The sequence below is a fragment of the Mesocricetus auratus genome, unplaced genomic scaffold (genome assembly GCF_017639785.1).
Source record: "Mesocricetus auratus isolate SY011 unplaced genomic scaffold, BCM_Maur_2.0 Super-Scaffold_100033, whole genome shotgun sequence".
NCBI classification, from domain to species: Eukaryota; Metazoa; Chordata; class Mammalia; order Rodentia; family Cricetidae; genus Mesocricetus; species Mesocricetus auratus.
This window is the reverse complement of record NW_024429213.1, coordinates 5,304,768-5,316,224: the sequence shown is the minus strand read 5'-3', so window position 1 is coordinate 5,316,224 and position 11,457 is coordinate 5,304,768. Positions and strand designations below refer to the sequence as shown.

At 40.7% G+C, this 11,457-nt stretch overlaps 1 long non-coding RNA gene across 2 annotated transcripts; it reads right to left on the bottom strand.

Annotated features, from left to right (window-relative positions):
- Positions 1-3,939: 3,939 nt before the first annotated feature.
- LOC121135262 lies at positions 3,940-6,938 on the bottom strand. Of its 2 annotated transcripts, XR_005872453.1 has the most exons (3): positions 6,753-6,938; positions 5,148-5,263; positions 3,940-4,354 (listed from the first exon to the last, which is right to left on the bottom strand). It is a non-coding gene; the product is annotated as an uncharacterized LOC121135262 (long non-coding RNA). The 2 variants fall into 2 exon arrangements; XR_005872452.1 differs by lacking the exon at positions 3,940-4,354 and having other exon boundaries at positions 5,076-5,263.
- Positions 6,939-11,457: the final 4,519 nt, after the last annotated feature.

The following is an 11,457-nucleotide window of genomic DNA, read 5'->3' as shown; positions in this document are numbered from 1 at the left end:
GAAACTTCTGAGCAGACTATGCATTTGCCTTTGTGAAACTAAAATAACAGGAGCTTATTTCTAGATTCCTTTCTGTACAGTTTCACACCATATACACACACACACACTTTGAATCTTACCTGAGTTTTCACTTAGAGTACCTTCAAAGTATTTTAGAGTTGACTGATAATTTGATTTTTTCCTTGTCAGTGTTGATAATACCACTTCACATTCAATACATAGTGTAAAATGACAGAAGTCTGTTTGGGACCATGTCAGAAATCTTTAGAAATTCAGACCTAATTCAATGCTAAACTTTTAAACAATTTTTAATGAAACTCAAATCGGTATCTCAAATGGCAAATGTTAAAATCAAACATTCTAACATGATACAATCCAAAGGCACACTAACTTGGTACTCATGTGCTTATAAATGATAAGGAAACATTTTTTAAAATCTTAAAAATTCTCTTTTCTTTCTGTAATTCAACCATTATGTTTCTAGAAGAGCAGAAAACTTGCCATGTGCATTTAAACCATTCAGTCAATAGCATGCAGTAGTCTCAGATCTGAGTTGAGTTGTTTCAGGAAGCATTCACTGATGTTGTGGGACATGAAGGTATGGGCAGTGCAAGTGTGCAGGCTGTCTGTTCAGAAGCAAGGGTATAGTGTAGTGATGCAGCATGGGCAAGTGCTTCTAGAAACACACATTCATTAGACATTTGATTATTTTGGTTTTTGTATGTTCAGAAACGTTTTTAGTGATGCCAAATTTTTCATGATCCCCGCATTCAGTTATACTACCCTAGGTAGGCTTACAACTCACAGTTTAAGAAGCTATACCTTGGATAGTGAGATGGCCCAACCAGTAAAGATACTTGACACCAAGTCCAAGAATCTGAGCTAGATGTCCAGAATCTAAATGGTGAAAGGGTTCCCACAAGTTGTCTTCTGACTTCCAGATGTGTTCTATGGTGCCTGCACATCCACTGTGGACATGTGTGTTCAAGTGTACACACACACACACTAATAGTACTACTAGTAGTAGTAGTAGTAATGAATTTTTAAAAACAAAGAAACTATACCATAGAGGAAGAGAGACAAAGCTGGATGTTCCTGGCCAACAAGCTCCCAGCAGAATGCAGCCATATGCATGTCAATACAGGGAAAATGGCCTAGTAGGGCCTGCCAACTCAGTAAGCCATAAGAAATTAATTATTGTTTTTACACTACATTTAGAATGACTTGTTTATTTTTGGTGGTGGTATTGAGGCTAGAACTCAGGGCCTCATAGTTGTTGGGCAAGGCCAACTGCTCTCCCACTAAACTACATGTGCTAGGCCCTGGAATGACTTACTTATGATAGAGGAGAGCTGCCTTCCCTCTGCAGCAACAAAACAGGACTGAGGAGTTGTCAGTCTACATTGAGAGTGCTCACCGGTTGCAGGTGTCTGATGGATGGGTGGGTGGGTGGATGGATGGATAGTCTTACGGTGTATCATTTTGACCAGTACTAGATGTCTTGTTTCAAAATTGTGAATCAAATGTGAGTTCATTTAGAGAAAAAATCATTTTTATAGAAGTATAATGAAAATAGGGGATCATTAAATTCAACTCCTAGGATTGCTCTCTAGGAAGCAGCGTAAAAAAGGATCCCCCATCCTTCAATTCATTCCTTCCTTGACCCAGTCTTTACTTCCCTCAGTTTTCATGTGCAGTATTTGCAGCTATTTAGTATTTTCATAGTGCTGGGAACTGACTCAGAACCCTCCAATGCTGAGCTCTCCTCCTATCTCCATTTAGCAGTTTTCAACCTGTGGGTCACAAGCCCATTGGCCAACCTCTATCTACAAAAATACTTATATTATGATTCACAATAGTAGCAAAATGGCAATTTTGAAGCAACAACAAAAATAATTTTGTAGTTGGGGGTGACAACATGAAGAACTTTATTAAAGGGTAGAAGCGTTAGGAAGGTTGAGAACCGCTGTTTAACATATTTTCTGCTGGTTTCTCAGTTTGCTCTTCTGGATTCCTCTTTCTCCTTCTTTCTCTGTGTCCCTAAGCAGAACTCCAGGGAGCTTAGCGCTTGGGTTCGCCCCATGTCAAGATTTTGGTTGGGTTGGACAATGTGAAGCCCGAGCAAGAGGTGAAAGAGTTGTAGGACAGAAGCAGGAAGCATACCCCACACCTACCTACTCTACCTTCCTAAAGCCACAGGTAAGCCCTTCTCTCCTGGTTATGGGCACAACTCTCTGGGTTCTAGTACCAGTGTCTTACCTCAACACCTTTAAAGCAATGTGGAGGAAAGTGATGGCTGCCTCATCACCTTAGTCCCCTGGGATGCACTGCCAACCTTGCTGGTTCCATTATTTCTGCCTGTCCCCAATTCTGAGAAGAGTCTTTTTTATCTTCCAGTTTATTAATAAAGACACATACAGTGGTTACTATCTTCTCACTTACTCAAAGCCAAGAGCCGCTTTCTGAGTTGGGATCCTTCTATCCAAAAGCAAAAAAAAAAAAAAATGGAAGGAGGTAAAAGAATAAAATAGCCACTTCGTCACTTCTATGTGTTTCAAGGGATAAAGACAATGTACCTGTCTCTGAGATGGAATGCCCAGAAGTGTGAAATGAAGCAGCATTTATAGAGATACAGGATACGGATGACTGAACACTGAACACTGCTGGGTCAGCAACAGCAGGCAGGTGGAGGAGCCTAGAGGCTTTTGGAGCCTTGAGCAGTGCAGTAGGACATGATACCCATGAAGCAGCAGTCTGATTAACCTCATGAGAGACTTCTCAAGTGTCTAAGTGGACAGGCATCATCAACTGATAGAAGGTGGAGAAAGCTGACACAATAAAAGATGCTGGAACCTTTGCTAGTCTGGCCTTCACTTCTCAAGTCACTTTAAATTTTATTTGATAGGGGGCAGAGTGATGGTGGGGGAAGGGACTAGAAGGAGAGCAGGGAGGGGATACTGAGGTCGGGATGTAAAATAAATAAATTTAATTAGTAATATATATATATATATGTTATTTGATAAAGAGTACATGGTGAGAGTCAGTTGCCTGATGATTAGAGAACTACATTGTACTGATAATATTTCCCACTTGGAAACATCGATAATTATAGTTTAAAAACATGTATGCAATGTGAGGAATAAACTAGACTCTATCCTGCAAGTCATAAGCCAATCTAGTCTAGGAGGGTATGACTTATAATATCTATTGTTATCAAATGATACAATCAAGTCCAGCCATGGGTGGATAAAGGAAAAAAAAAAAAGACAAGTTCAAATTGCTGGACACTTGTTTTTTTTCTCATTCTGGGCTTTTCATTTGCAATAGACATAGTCATAAGATAGAAAACTTGAGGTAACTGAGAGAATAATACTTTTGCTATGTTATTTCTCACTCTTTACAAAGAAACGAAGGAGCTGTTTAAAAACGCAAAATATTTTCAAAAGAGATGTTTCAAAATAAATCTCTAGTAAAATGGCCACATCCCCCCAATATATATCACAGCAGAAATATGAGTTTCACTATCTATTATGAAGACTCACCACCCACTACCCTCCTCATTTCCTAACCATGTATATATAGCCTTCTGTTATGACTCTACAATTTTTTCATGCTACAAATTGAGCTTTAAGGCTATACACAGGAGACAAGACTTAAGCTCTGTAGTCATAGATGTGGTTGTATATGTGTACATGCTTTATCTTTCTAAGTGTGTAAAGTAATTCTGGGTGAAAGTTATCATTCCTTTGACTCTACAAATAAGAAACTGTAGGCACGGTGAGGTTCAATGGAATGCTCATTGCAATATGGTCAGAAAGTCACGAGGTGTGGGACTTAGCTTGAGTTCATGCCTTTATAAATTACTTCAAAATGAAAATGAAAACAAGAATGTATGCAGAGGCAGGGAAATGGAGTAATTGACATTTTTAAAAGTTTATGTAAACTTTTAAATATTTTATTTTGAAAAGAGCATCCTACTGTTTACTAATATTAGCACGAACTCTATTAGCTTTGATAGTGGCTTGTTGGTTCCAGACCTTTTTTTTTCTCTCCACAATACTGGGAATGGAAGCCAGAGACTCACACATGCTGAACATAAACTACCATTCAGCTACACCCCCAGTCCCAGCAAATTTAATTAGGAATAAAAAGAGTCAATTTAGAGAAAGGGGTCTCCATCCACCTCTCTCTATTTCCTGTTGTCATTCCTGGTGGCTTTTAGAAGGACTTTATACATGTCAATTCCTTTTGTGAAGTGGTTTCAGAATCTGTGCACCACAGACACCCCAGCAAAATCTACAGGGGAAAAATAGATTATGGATTCATGTAGTTCTTCCAAAACCCCCTCTTCTTGCTGAAAAAAAGCATATGGATAAAAATTGTAAGTGCTAATTTGAATTGAATGTGAAAACTAACTAAACTCCCAACATGCTGTGATTAGGTCAAGTTCTCTCATCTACCTATCAGATAGAGCCAGAATGCTTCCAACTTGCTCCACCCACCATGTGAATAGAGCTTTCTCTTTCTTGTCTGACTCTCCTTAAAGCGACCTAGACAGACACCAACCACAGGCCAGAAGAAAACTGACCCAGTATGTTCTGAGTATGAATCTGTGTGAGATCAATAAGGATTGAGGGATCTAAGGGAGTTCAAATGACTGAAAATGAGGAAGTGTCATATGTTAAACCTAGTGCATCCCTGTCTATTTCTTATTTCCTGTATGACCAAAGCTTATGACCTTTGCCATGGAAACTGGCTCACCACGACAAGTTAGACTGTGGTTTATTTCTGATAAATCAATCTGTTTGTTATGCCAGGGATGACACCTCGAAATTTCCAACATGCTCAGCAAATCCTCCACTGTTGAGTGACACTCCCAACCCATCTCTGGTAGTATTTTAAGCTGGTTTCTGATATTTGCCTGGGGTGAATCTGCTTCTGGAAGAGGCATGCTAGTTTCTTCTGAATAGCCTCAAGCAGGCATAAGCGAAGATTTAGTTATTCATGTAAATTGAACCACAGGTGTGAAACTGAAGCTGTGAGAGTCTAGGTGTGTGTTAATGAGCATTAAAGTCTGAGGAAAACAGTGCCAGTTTATTTTTTAACATAGCTTTGACTTGAAAAACGGCCGATGTGGGAAAACTCACAGGATGTTGGCACGTGTGAAGATGGCAGGATTCACAGTCGAAGGAGCCCAGGGAGATGAAATGCTGGCAGTGGTACCCTGCTGCTTGTCTCCATCCCACTTCCAGCTTAAGAGCAGCTGCCGGTGGGTGATACAGAACATCAAAAGGAAGTAAGAAGAATTAAAGCCACATCACAGATCTATAGTTGTGTTAGTGTGGTGTCTTGGATCGGTGTCCATTGGTATGTTGGTAAATATTTAGCGATTAGCTCTTCAGAAAACACAAAGACTGATTTCAGGCAGCTGTCAATTTTTGTAGTGGGGATTCTCTTCCCACCATGGTCAACCTATAGCTACCAACTTGACCTCACTGAACACAGAATTTGGAAGAAAAGGAAAACTGGAGTACACAACCGAGTGCGGCATTTCCTTAGTGATTCCACTTGAATGGGTCATACCTCTGAGTGATCAAAAATGAATTTCTGTTTTTCTTTTGTGTTTTGCCTACACTACCTGCTGTATGTCAAATGCTCCCTTCATCCAGTTGTACTTTGCTCATCCTTTATATCAGTATACAGTGTTCCTTAGCTACCAAATCAAAGCTAGGAAGGTTTCCCTCTTACAGCTCTGGGTATCCCACTTCCTCAGGCCTTGGTATGGCCTGAGTATAACTTCCGGGGATCACATATTGAAATTTAATCACTGCTGTGAGATATTAAGAGGGTAGAAACTTAATGCAATTGCAGTATCCAGAGGTGGAGCCTTGGAAAGTGATTAGGATTAGATGGGGTCATCAGGGTAGAGCCTCATGATTAAATCCTAGTGGTATTATAAGAGCAAGCCTAGAGAACAAGTACACGTGCATGCATATACACAGTAAAGTTATCTGTGTCTTACCATGTAGAACCCTGTGTCATATTGGGACTCTGGAAGCAAGAATGGCATGGGTAAAGTGACCTTGGACCTCCATATCCAGGAACCAAAAAAAAGGAACCCCTTTTTTTCCTAACTCATCTAGTCTGTAGAAATGATTTATTGGCAACATAAAACAGACTAACATACAGCCCAATCACCATTCTGTTTTCAGAGTTTTCTTAGTTTTCTAGGAACTTCATGAGAGCAAAGAGTGGGTGGGTCCTTTGTGGGTCGTCTGTTATTTTATATTATGTCTAGTACAAAACAGGAGTTAATAAGCACAATGCATTTGCTGACTGAAGCAATGAGGAAGAGAACGAAAATCACAGACACACCTTGAATCACCACCCACAAGCTGCCTCCAGTGAGAAACACATCTAAGCAGTTGATGGAGTCACAAAAACACTGTTGCAGCTTGAAATGTGTTGAATTTATTTTATCACTTTGATTACAAGTCAATGAATTTGTTCCTTTGCACAATGAGAAGAATCATTATCAGGGAACCAATGGGTTTTGTACAAGAAGGAGAAGAAAGTGTTCAGCCTTTTGCTATGTATTCAGCTCTTAGCATTTAATAGTCACCAGTACTGATACTTTGCTTTTCTCTTTTTATCAAGTTACTTATTTACTCAGAAAAAAGGATCTTCCAATCCATAAACACATCTTTCAAGAATGACATGTATGTATGAACAGCGAGTTAGTTATTTCTTACCTGTCCTGTTGCCTGACCGCCCCAGCAACTGCTCTGGTGAGTAACTCCGGTGACTGGAGGTAAAATGGTTGACCCGAGGGTACTCTTTCAGAGATTGATATGTGCATTTTGGATCACTTCATCTCCAGCCATTTTGCACCTCCTCTTTGTTTCTCTTTGCTGATCTCGTTCTGGGACATCACTGCATCTTGGTTTATTCCCCATCCTCCTGCTTTTCTCTCCCTCCAAAATACCTTCTTCACAGCAGTTGCCACTGGCCCCAGGGAGACAGAGGGTGAGCTAACACAAACTAGAAAAGCACTCTAATTAACCTCTAGAGTCCTCTAAACAAACCTGGAAGGCCTCCAATCACCAGTTACCTTTACAGGACGCTTCCAAGTGTGCTGCTCCCCCAACCCTGGTATTCTCAGGCTTTTGAAAACAAAACATGTCATTTAAAGTGTTTCCTTAATTACTTGTTCTGCAAAAGCTTTGTTTCCAACTAAGTGCATGATTTCCACCAAAAGGAGAGGAAGAGATGGCTCAGCAATTAAGAGTGCATACTGCTCTTGCAGAAGGCCCACGTTCCATTCCTAGCACACAGGTGACTTACAAAGGTCTGAAACTCCAGCTCCAGGGGGATCGGATGCTGCTGGCCTCCTAGGGCAGCTGCACTTAAATGCACACCCCACCCCCATCTTCACAAGTGAAAAGAAATCTTCTTTTAAAAGTCCACTAAAACTATTATAACTCTAAACAATGTTATGGGAGATAGACGTGGACTAACCTAGAAATCTGATTGCCTGTTATGATTTGAATATGAAATGACTTCACGGACTCATGTAGAGGGGGCGTGTTTGCCATCGCTTGCCGGCTTTTAGACAGTGGGCTTTTGAGGCCTTGGACCTAATCAACAGAGTCTACTCTTGATGAATTCCTAGTATGATGTTATTGAAGTAGATCACTGGAGTGTGCCCTAGAAAGGTACAGCGTGTGCCCTCCCCCGCCTTTTCTCTTTTCACTTTCTGGCCACCGTGAAGTAGGTAGCCCCTGCCACATGTGAGTCCACCTCCATGATGTTCACCTTTGTCTCCCACTAAAGGAATGGAACCAACCAAGCACATGCCAAAACCTTTGAATCCAAGAAACAAAATAAATCTTTCAGATATTAAGCATTTGTCATCATGACAAAAAGCTGAAATTATAGCTCAACAATGTTGTTTCGATGAGACCATAGGCCACAGCTTGTTTTTAAACATAAAATTCTTCATTTATGTGACTAAGTAGCTTATATCATGAACTTGCTTTGTCACTTGCTGTCATTTTTAGCTGTAAGGAAATGCCTCAAAGCCACCTAGGCACACCAAAATGCAAATGTGAGGGTCAGCCTTTCTGAGTTTATCTACAAAGAAAGAACCTCTCTCTGTCTCTCTCTCTCTCTCTCTCTCTCTCTCTCTCTCTCTGTGTGTGTGTGTGTGTGTGTGTGTGTGTGTGTGTGTGTTCACAGCTGCATGCTACAGGCTAAGTGGCTTTTGGAAATTCTGTATTTATCTCCTCATCTCCCAGAAGAGATACAGTGGAATCATGACTTGTATGTGGGTTCTGGAGCTCTAAATCCAGTTTATCAGACTTGCACAGCAAGTGCTTTATCTGCTGAGTCATCTCTCCAGACCACCCCTCTGCTTTTGTAAGATATTCTCTTCAAAATGTTTTTAGGGTAAATATAATGGGGCATAACAAGATGTATAATTGCTGAAAATCAGTGTGTTAATCCTAGACACAAAGCTTATGTGCATTGCTGAAGACAATGTATTTCAGAACTTTTCCAGACTTGGATGGCAATCAACACAAGGCCTCCACACAAAGCCACCATGAATGCTATTCATGTAAAGAGCCAGACTGCTGAAAGGGGATCTGCCCTTTCTAACTCCAAACTCAGTCCGACCATTTCATAGCTGGTAGCTTTTAAATTTGATTTTAAAACTCCTCCTAGTCTAGGAATAAACCCTTTACAGTTACAAATACATAGATGTTGTAAAAAGACATACTATATAGAATAAAGACGTATTATTGACTGGTAAGAATGTCTTCAAGAGATACGGAATCTTGGGTGTCATTTTTAATGGCTGTTGCTTAGGGAATGAACTTTTCTTTGACCAGACTTGAAACCTAAAGTGCAGGTTGGTAGGGGAATTTGGTATGTAAGGCCATTATTATACAAAGTTTAAGCTATCTTTAAAAGCCCTAGGTGTCGGGGCTAACTGTTAATTACAACCAAGCAAGTCATTCACTGCAGAAGAGTTCATAGTCAATGGAGGAAGTAGAAACTTGAATGGAGGCTGCTGTCTGTTCCCCAACAGAAGACCCCATAGGGCTTGTTTGCTTCAGAGAAAATGCCCTTATAGAATTCCAAACTATCTAAAGTTAGTCACAACTCCAGGAGGCAGGCTCTGTGACAGTGTGAGAAGCACAGAAATAAGAAGAGTCAGGCAAGATCTTGCCTAATGGAGCTTAAGGACACCAATCTCAACACGGTTCATGGCAAGGCATACAAGCTAAAAGTTAAGGAAGCATGATGCCAAGTCCTAGGTCAAAAGACAGTCCTGTGAACCTTGTGCCACTATCTGTGATTATTTCCTTTTGCTTTTCCTTAGAATTATACATAGCATTCCAGAAAGTTCTAGTCTGCCTGCCTTGATTGTGTTTAAAAGAACCATGGGAAAGGTTTTATTTGGTGTTTGGGTCACACAGTCATCTCCCAGGCCCAGAAAGGTGGTAATGGAAGAAATCAGAACTGCCCAGCTTCACCCCCACAGGCTCCCAGAGTTTAGCCTAGTTGAAAATCCTTTAGTTCCCAGGGGAAGTTAGTAGAATATTTTTATGTCTTTTTGAGGAAGATGCTAAGGACCCTCTAGCTAACCCCATAATTGGTTCTCTTGGGGAGAACAAACAGAAAATGTCCAGAAAGAGAATACTAAATACTACCTTCTGCTTTTTCTGAGAATTTTCAAGGAATCCCATAATGTGGCACTTTCATCTTTTCTCTCTGAAGGAAAATCAGGAGTTCGCTACAGCAACCATGTGAGTAGGGAGCCATCTGTTTGGGGGCCTTCCCCTGCTGAAGCTGTGAACATTTTCTGCCCTCTCTGGAACTGTTGAGACTTCCAGCAGAGCCTGAAACCTTTGTGCAGCTGGCAAGCAAGTGAGCAGAGGCAACTGTTGATCGTTTCAGCCCTAAAAGTGAGGAATTGCTTTTTTCATTCACCACGGGAAAAGGCTAGCCCTGTATTAAGTAAGACAAGGGATGGGCATTTAAGAATGTTCAGGAATTTCAGAGATGAAGCTAGCCTGCCCGTCTTGTCAAAAACACCTTCTGTGGCCAAGGTACAAATTCCCTGGAGTCAGCCAAAACTGCCTTTACTGCTCAGGATATTGCCCTGAGACCAGAGAAAGAACAATGCACGGCACTGTGTGGACAGTCTGCTTAATGCGCGCTGTGACCCATAGAAATCCCAGAGCTCTTCCACCGCTGGCATTTTCCACTTATTTCTTTTTGTTTTAATGTTGAAAAAAAATTCATTGTGTTGAAATACGTACAATGCAAACTCACCATGTTAACCGTGCGGCCATGTCCAACTCAGTGACACTGCCTTTTTTCACATCATTGAGCAACCAATCTCCAGAACCCTTTGCACCATGCAAAACTCAATTTCCATTTCCATTATATGAGAACAGCCCAGCCTATCCCTCCTCCCACAGCGATGTCCTGCTTCTGAGTCTGAGTACTTTGAGGACCTTGTGTGGGTACAATTCTTCAGACGTTATCCCTTTATGACTAGCTTATTTCTCTTAGGACAATGTCGTCAGGATTCATCCATCCAGCAGTGTGTGTGTTGAATTTTCCTTCTCTTTTGAAAGGCTGAATAACGTAAGTGGATATTTGGGTTGCTTCCACAGTTGTGTGAATGTAAATAATAAATGTACAGGCACCTGTTTAAGGATAAGTGTTTAATACTTTTGATTATATGCCTGGAAGTAGGGTTGTGGGATCATATGGTAAATCTACTTTTAAGTGTTTCTTTCTGAGGAACGCATCATCCCGTGTTCTATAGCAACAATATGCTTGGGAGAATAAGTTATTCTCATTAACCTCAGTGACAATTATGAACTAAGAAGAACATGTTAAAACTTTCCACAGTGGTATAGATCAATTCATGTCTCCCTCCACATTCACGTGGGAGTGTTTTTACTGAGACTATTCACTGAGTATATAATTATTGTATTCCTGGAGACCTTTTATGGCTTCGAACTTACAGTGATTGATTTCATCTTAGGATCACAAAAGATTTTTTCTCCCTGAGATATGATTATTATCACTTTGTGACAGTGTAGGGAATGTAGGACAGAATATTTAAATGGCCTGCCTAGGAAGATCCTGAGTAAATATGGGTGAGAAAGAAAACTAACAATGTATGTCTTCTTGATGCCTGTTGAGGCATCTTGGTTTTGAGGGTTCTGGGCTCCCAGGAAGGCCATGACTTCCATAAGCTGCTCTGGGAGAAACTGAAAGCTTGACCAGCTGCATCTGCAAAGACCTGGCAAGATATGGCACTGCTTGGATAGAAGAAAAGAGCTTTAAGCAAGGCTCTCTTCCAGGATAGCAGTAAGGAAGAAGGGATGTTCTGGAGGCTAATATAAACGAATCAGGGGAAGAAAAACAACTTCA